Source organism: Haemaphysalis longicornis, unplaced genomic scaffold (genome assembly GCF_048455015.1).
Source record: "Haemaphysalis longicornis isolate Haplotype H1 unplaced genomic scaffold, Haemaphysalis longicornis Haplotype H1 scaffold_1, whole genome shotgun sequence".
In the NCBI taxonomy this organism is placed as follows: Eukaryota; Metazoa; Arthropoda; class Arachnida; order Ixodida; family Ixodidae; genus Haemaphysalis; species Haemaphysalis longicornis.
The window spans coordinates 345514968-345522926 of record NW_027526203.1 but is presented as its reverse complement, the minus strand read 5'-3'; positions in this window follow the sequence as shown (position 1 = coordinate 345522926).

Sequence of the window (7959 nt, the reverse complement as noted above, 5' to 3'; positions counted from 1 at the left end):
TTCTTCGGCCTTGGGCCAACTTGTGCCTTATTTTTATTGTGTACACAAAGGTTTCTCATGCATCATTCACACTGTTGTTAATGCAGCTGTGCTCTGTTTTTTGCACTTGTCAGTGGCTACAGTTGTTTGTATTGGTCAAAATTGTGGAAAGCTTAATAAATGGCATTCTCTTGCCCATAAGCTCCAAAATACGTTGAGTTTCAGTTATAGCATTACTTTGCTGAGTACATTGGGTGGCTGTTCAGGAAATCAAATAAAATTTTTCACTCAACTGAAGTTATACAAGGTGAGTGATTATGCACACATGCACACACTTTTATTTAGACTCTACTGATATTGAAAATGGTTCCTGTTGATAACTAATCTGCTCAAAATGCATATCCAAGTGGTGAGACATTTAAGCTTGTCGTTTTTATCTTGAAAATGGTGCCTACTAATAAACTAATCTACTCGAGATGCATATCCAAGGGATAAGGTGTATAAGCTCGCGGTCCAAATCGTTTTGAACAGCGTGCGGTTTTGGTGATACACACCCCGCGATTTTTTTTTTTTGCAACGCTTTGTGCTATAAAGACACGTGCAGCCTCAGAAGTTTTCGTGAGCGGTCAATTATACACGGTAAAAATAATAATACAAGATTAAAAGGTGGCTTTGCAGCAAGGCACGCGCATCGTGTTGGCTTCACCGCATGATGTGCGTTTATCTGCTGACTTTTTGCAGTACGCTTCAGTCATGCAAGGAAGCCTCCCGTGCGTAACGAAATTGAAAACAATTGTTTTTTTTCCCAGATGCCTCGACACAATATATCTCGCGTACATTAACATTCAAATTAAATAATTGTTTTAACGTTGACATTTTTTTTTTTTTCACGCACCAGAAGGGCACGAACCAAATCGAAGATTTAGTGGGCGAGCTGTGAGAATGCGTGAGCATCTCGTTCCTCTTGATGCTCGGCCCGATGCGCACGCTTGATTTGGCTTTGTTTTGCCGCCCCGCGTTAGCTGCACACTCCATTCTACAGCACGTGCAAGCGGTGGCAGGTGGTGGCGCTAGAGTGAACTAGAATAGTGGTGCGCCGCGCTTGGAGTTGACGTCACCCTGGCAACATCTGCATCGTTGCGAAGGCAGCTATCTTCACGCGCGCTCTGCGGAATAACGTCAAAATTTTCCTTATCTCGCGCAATAAAAAGGGCACCAAACGACGCAATGGGGCTCCAATGACCTTGATGATCCCTGGTTCCTTTGCCAACTCGGATAACTCCAGTAATCAGCAGTACTACAATGTCTCGTGCTTAAGCTGAAGTTTGATTGATTGTAGGGTTTAACGCGCCGACGCAACGCAGGCGATGAGGCGCGCCGTAGTGAAGGGCTCCGGATTAATTTTGACCACTTGGGAATCTTTAACGTGCGCGGAAATCTCGTACACACGGGCGTTTTTGCTTTTCGCCTCCATCAGAAAAGCGGCCGCCGCGGCCGGGAATCGAACCCGCGACCTCGTGCTCAGCAGCGCAACGCCTTAGCCACTGAGCCACCGCGGCGGGTAAGCTGAAGTTTAAATTTACTTGATAGAGAAAAATAAAGACTCCAGGTGTGGAATAGAAAAGAATGACGTGCACTCAGGGCCGGATTAACAGTGCTGAGGGCCCGGTTGTATGCAAACATTTACATGTTTGCATACGAATATCCACTTTTATAAGAGCTGGAAACATTTATATTTCACACGCTTTTTCTGATCTTAAATTTCGGAATGAATGTACCTTTTTTATAAAAATTTTGTACTTCAACGCAGTAAAAAATAGGTTATGCGTTTCGCGAAAATTCAACCTTGCCATCGGGCGTATATACGTACTACCACGTTTTCTCTTTTTGATTTGATTGATTGTCGGGTTTAACGCGCCGACGCAACGCAGGTGATGAGGCGCGCCGTAGTCGAGGGCTCCGGATTAATTTTGACCACCTGCAGGGAACTTTAACGTGCGCCGAAATCTCGTACACACGGGCGTTTTTGCTTTTCGCCTCCATCAGAAAAGCGGCCGCCGCGGCCGGGAATCGAACCCGCGACCTCGTGCTCAGCAGCGCAACGCCTTAGCCACTGAGCCACCGCGGCGGGTAAGCTGAAGTTTAAATTTACTTGATAGAGAAAAATAAAGACTCCAGGTGTGGAATAGAAAAGAATGACGTGCACTCAGGGCCGGATTAACAGTGCTGAGGGCCCGGTTGTATGCAAACATTTACATGTTTGCATACGAATATCCACTTTTATAAGAGCTGGAAACATTTATATTTCACACGCTTTTTCTGATCTTAAATTTCGGAATGAATGTACCTTTTTTATAAAAATTTTGTACTTCAACGCAGTAAAAAATAGGTTATGCGTTTCGCGAAAATTCAACCTTGCCATCGGGCGTATATACGTACTACCACGTTTTCTCTTTTTGATTTGATTGATTGTCGGGTTTAACGCGCCGACGCAACGCAGGTGATGAGGCGCGCCGTAGTCGAGGGCTCCGGATTAATTTTGACCACCTGCAGGGAACTTTAACGTGCGCCGAAATCTCGTACACACGGGTGTTTTTGCCTTTCGCCTCCATCAGAAAAGCGGCCGCCGCGGCCGGGAATCGAACCCGCGACCTCGTGCTCAGCTTTCTCTTTTTATTCATATTTTAAGAAAGAAAGGTATGTAAGTTTCTACAAACGTTTTCCTTCTTTTTGCTGGGACAGTTTGTTGATGAGATCTCCGCTGACCCTTCAACTAATCGCCGTCCGGCTGCTTGCTGTGTCCATCAGCTGGATCAGCTCCTTCCGCTCTACGCGATGCATGTTTTTGGGCGAGTGCAACCCTTTTACCTCAGACTGAAGAACTGCGAGCGGTCTTCGGGATTATGCACATTGTGCAACGAACGGCCTTTTCGAAGCATTCATTATTGAAATAAATCATCTCTGTTTCAATCAGGGGAAATCAGAGGGAACGTTAAACTTTTTAGAACCAAACCACAAAGCTTGCCTTCTTTTTTTCACCCCTCAGGGAGGCGGGCCCTAAGCCTGGGGGCCCGGTTCATTTGAACCATGGATAATCCGCCCCTGCGTGCTTTCGTGTTAACACGTTATGTTAAAAGATGTTCCACCCAGGCTGTTTGGCTGCACATACACACGCGTGCTACTGTGCACGCGTGTGCATGAGATCCGCTGTTCTCGTATTTTATAGTTGTGTTAACTATAAAGCCAGAGAACCAAATTTTAATGACATTTCGGCAGCTAGAGAGAGAGAGAAAGAAACAACATTGATTTACCGAGCATGGTTTTGACGAAAAGGAGACGGAGCCCCTTCACGCCCCTCAGACGGCGGCCAGAAGTCCTCGTGTTCCTGCGGCGTCTTCGGCCATTCGGTCAACCCGGATCTGGACATCCGGGTCGGAGCTCGCAAAACGGTCTCCCACTGCTCCTTGGTCTTAACGAAGAAGCACCTAATAGATTCTACTTCTGTATACTGCTCCTAAATACAATGGCGTACTGCTTTCCCTTACATCTTACAGTGACTGTAGTACAGTGGAACCCCGCTGATACGTCCCACGAACTTACGACGACCCGCTTCTTACGACGGATCACCACGGTCCCGGCAAACACCCCATAGAAACAATGCATGAAAAACCCCGATGATATATGACGCTCGGGCGCACGTGGTCCGCTTCATACGACGGACTCTGGCGCGGATAAACCGGCATTTTTCCAATCTTTTACACCGCTTCGCCGCCGCGTCACGGCCATTTTTTAATCTGAACCCCCGTTTGCCGCTGCTTGATGTCCAAAGATCCGCATGCAGGCTAGCCCACTTGCTGAACAGATGCAAGCAAACCGGCGGGAACTTGTGAGCGGGAGTTAACCTTCGGCTGCCCCACGCCGCAGCGATACGCCAACGGGCCAACCGTGAGAAGTCAAAGTTCAGGTGGAAGGCGGACCGTGAATTTGAAGCTCCCATCGAGCCGCCGCCGAACGCTAAGACACGACGCAACACCATGCATGGCGATGACCGACCACAGCTTTCCCTACCCGCTCGATCCAAGTTTCTCCCTTTTAATACGCTCTCTCCCCCTATATCTCTGCTCTCTGCTTATCTATATCTTTCAAAGCCGCGTGGTCACTCCGCTTCTTTCTTTGCTAGGGTGCCTCGATTCGCGCACGTCCGCCGTACAAGGTGGAGACATATATAGGCAGGCGCCGCCATTTTGGGCCACTGGCTGGCCGCCGCAGCAAGTCACTGTAGCAAGACCGCGCTATAATTTTCGCCGCAACATGGTTTACTCGCGAATTTTGAACCATCTATTTCGCGTTGCTGGATCTTGTGGGAAACGAAAACATCTGTGTTGAGCACTTTGACCCAATAGCGACGGCACGGGACCGTTCAAAGGGTGTCTCTACCATTCACGTGAAACGCGCTAAATATAGTACTGTAAGTTCTTAGCCCACCTGTCGCGTGAGGTCGTCTACTAGGCCGACATTTACCCGCACCCCGGTCGTACGACACCCCGCTCATACGACGCTTTCTCGCGGTCCTTTGAAAGTCGTATTATCGGGGTTCCACTGTAAATGACCGGATTGGGGTCTGTATTTGTCTGCAAGAGGCGTCATGCTACAAACTGCCATTTGTTGAGAGTACTGTGAGCCGGGGGATATTTAACCCGTTCTAATCTGTAATGGTTAATTATGTCCCTGTACAAGACCATGCGGTCCATTCCCATCCCTGCTCGCGAGTAGTGGAGTACTGTAGAGCGCTGTACAGGCTGCCATTTCTAGGCCCGGCCCCGCCCCACCCGGTAGAGGCGTGCCCGGGCTTGGCACGAGCCCGACAAAATATTGAGATAAAAGCCCGAGCCTGGCCCGAGACCGACATGTTCTTCAAATATGAACCCGAGCCCAGCCCGAGCTGCAGCCAGAATGCTTTTAAATATCAGCCCGAGTCAGACAGACTCTCAACATGAGCCCGAAAAAGTTGGTCTTTTTAACCTAAAATCAAGCATAGAGCGAGTATATTGAATTTAAATTTCTTTTAAACTTTGACCGATCTTCCTACAACATAAATATCCTGACTTCAAAAATGTATTTTCGAGAATCTCGGTGAAATGTGCACTTAGTTTTCTAAAGTCTTCAAACTCAAGAAACACCGACGATCGTTTAAATGATGTTTAGAAAAGTAGATAATCTCTTTATTTATGCATTTCTGGAACAGATATTGCACCTTGCGTTGTTCCATTCAATTCGTTTCACAAAGGATTTTCCTTCCTAGAAGTTTTTGACGCTAGCACACTCTGCCGAGAGCTACAGTTTAACTTGTAATTTTCTCCACTTAATTCGCTAAGATTTGGCCCCGGCACCCATCAAAGTAGAGCCAAGTTATTCTCATGCTCACAAAGTTGCCTACGGAAAAAGTCGCGTTTATTCGCAAAAACGTGTATAAAAAGTGTAAGAAAGACCCAAGGGTACGTTAGCTTATCTTTGGTGGCATGGTCTACACAAAGTGCACAGTCGAGGTCACGTTTGTTCTTTTTTCTTTCTTTGAAAGGCAGGTGAAAAAGACAATCATGTTGTGCTCTGTGACCGGAGTGCCCTCGTTTTCTGACCCGCTCTATCACACAATGCTGATGGCGCCTATACGTTTTATTTTATACTTGATTGATTCTGGGGTTTAACGCGCCGACGCTTCACAGGCGATGAGGTGCGCAGTAGTGGAAGGCTCCGGATTAATTTTGATCACCTGGGGATCTTTAACGTGCGCCGAAATCTCGAACAAACGGGCGTTTTTGCTTTTCGCAATGGTGGCAGTAGTAACATCGAGAGGCAAATGCCTCACTAGCGTAACCACCCCCAATACTACTCCTCAAGATACAGAAGAAGTGGCCATAGCTAGCGCTTTCCATAACCCAGACCAAGTCAACGACGATAATTTCTGACTCGCAGCAACCTGCAGAAGATTTAGTACTTTGGGATCGGTGACTCCCGCAGCATACCTTCTCCTGAGCACAACCCCCCCGAAACGGCACGTCACGATAGTCTGGGCGCCGGCACACTCCTCCCTCGCAGGCAACGAATTCGCCCACGTGAGGGCCTGCGCACTCGCCCACCAGGCCCTGGAAGGAGAACCTGACCCCACCCCTGTTGTGACTTAGCATAACATTACCCAGCATTACCGGCTAGAACGGAGAGTCTATCCACCACCACACCCGCAATAAAGTAAAAAACAAGGCTGGACACTTCGCTTACTTCAAACACGTTCCCTCACCCAGTTCGGCTGCATATGCAATTCCCCAATCAGGCTGCATCCACCTCAATGCGAGTTCTGTGGAAATTCAGACTCCCTGTACCACGTAGACTGGGAATGTAGCCAAAACTCGGACTTGCCGCCCCCTTTCCCTAACCCCAAAATCGAGCAGTGTGAGACAGCGCTGTCCAGCGCACACATCGCCGACCAGGTCATGCTGGCGGGAAGGGCGGAACGTGCAAAGACTACGCTTGGACTTCTGGACTAAGAAGCCATCCCCACGCATATAAATGCGCAATAAAAGTTTTGCTCTCTCTCTCCATAAGAAAAGCGGCCGGCGCGGCCGGGTATCGAACCCGCGTCCTTGTGCTCAGAAGCACAACGACCTTTTCTTTCCTCCATAACAACGCCATAGCCACTGAGCCACGTTGAGCCACGTTGCGGCGGGTGTATTTTAGACTTGAAGACTATAAATGTAATACGCCTTTTTGTTATTTTTTAACAGTGCCGTAGTAACCGCACTTCGCTTTTCTTTTCTTTTTATTTAAACTAAAAGTCGATGAGCCAACTTTTTGTAATCAACATTTTAAATTTTCGGCACATGACTGCCGGGCTTGAGGCATTGCCCAGGCCTGCTCTGGCCGGCACGGCCCAAATGTTTTTTCGTTGAATCCCGAGCCCGGCCCGGGAACGAGAAAAGACGTGCTACCCGGCCCGAACCCTGCCCGCGGGCCAGGCCGGGCTCGGGCTTTTGGGCCGGCCCGGGCCCGCGTGCAGTGCACTATTGGAGTGCTCATTTGTTTCCTCAGCGTGGACGTGGTGGAGGGGCTTTATTCACGGGGAATCTCGCGTTTGGCACCGATTTGAGTTTCTTACGGGATGCCTTGTGACGGCCGGTTGAGCTCTTTGTGAGTCTCCTGCAGATGGCCAATTCTGCGTCTATATCAGTTCCTCTAATAGGTTATGGATTCCCAACACCTCGAACCGTTCGTTGGGCGCGGCAACGGGTATTCCGAGAGTTTGTTTATATGCTTTCCTGATCAGTGCGCTAATTTTGGTCTTCTTATCTCTCAAGAAAGGTGAGTAAAAATACAGACACAGGTAGCACAAGAGCATTCATTTTGGCACTAGTAAAAAAAACGAAAAAAACTCGAACCGAAAAAATACGAATTCGGTTAGTTTCGGATTTCATCCCTGAATCCTGTAAGACTAAATCAATTAGCATAACGGTTTGCATACCGGTTCTAGGGTGTTGAACTGGTTCAGTAAGTGTACGTTGATAGCGAAGTGCAGAAAAAGTAAAATTGTGGGTTAAAGGCCTAGGCCGCGGGCGTGAAAGTGCATATCCATGGACAACACAGAGGAACGCAGGGTCCACCACGGTCAGATTTGATGCCCTTGGCATCGATGCCGTTCTCGCCCATGTGCTGAGGCCTCTACCATTAACAGCAAAAAGAGAAGCTCAACAACACAACGAAGCATCCACATCATAACGCGCACACACATACAGCAGGGCATCCGAGGAGCCAGCGAAGGGCAGCTTTTCCGGTGGGACCACATTCTGGAAGTATGATCGAAGAACGGCCCACAATGCATTGCAGTATGAATCATGACCGTGCATGTAAGAACGTAAGAAACACGGAAACAAAACGTGACTTACATACACGATCTCTGTTTGGGCGCCCTGTTTGTGTTTCTGTTGTGTT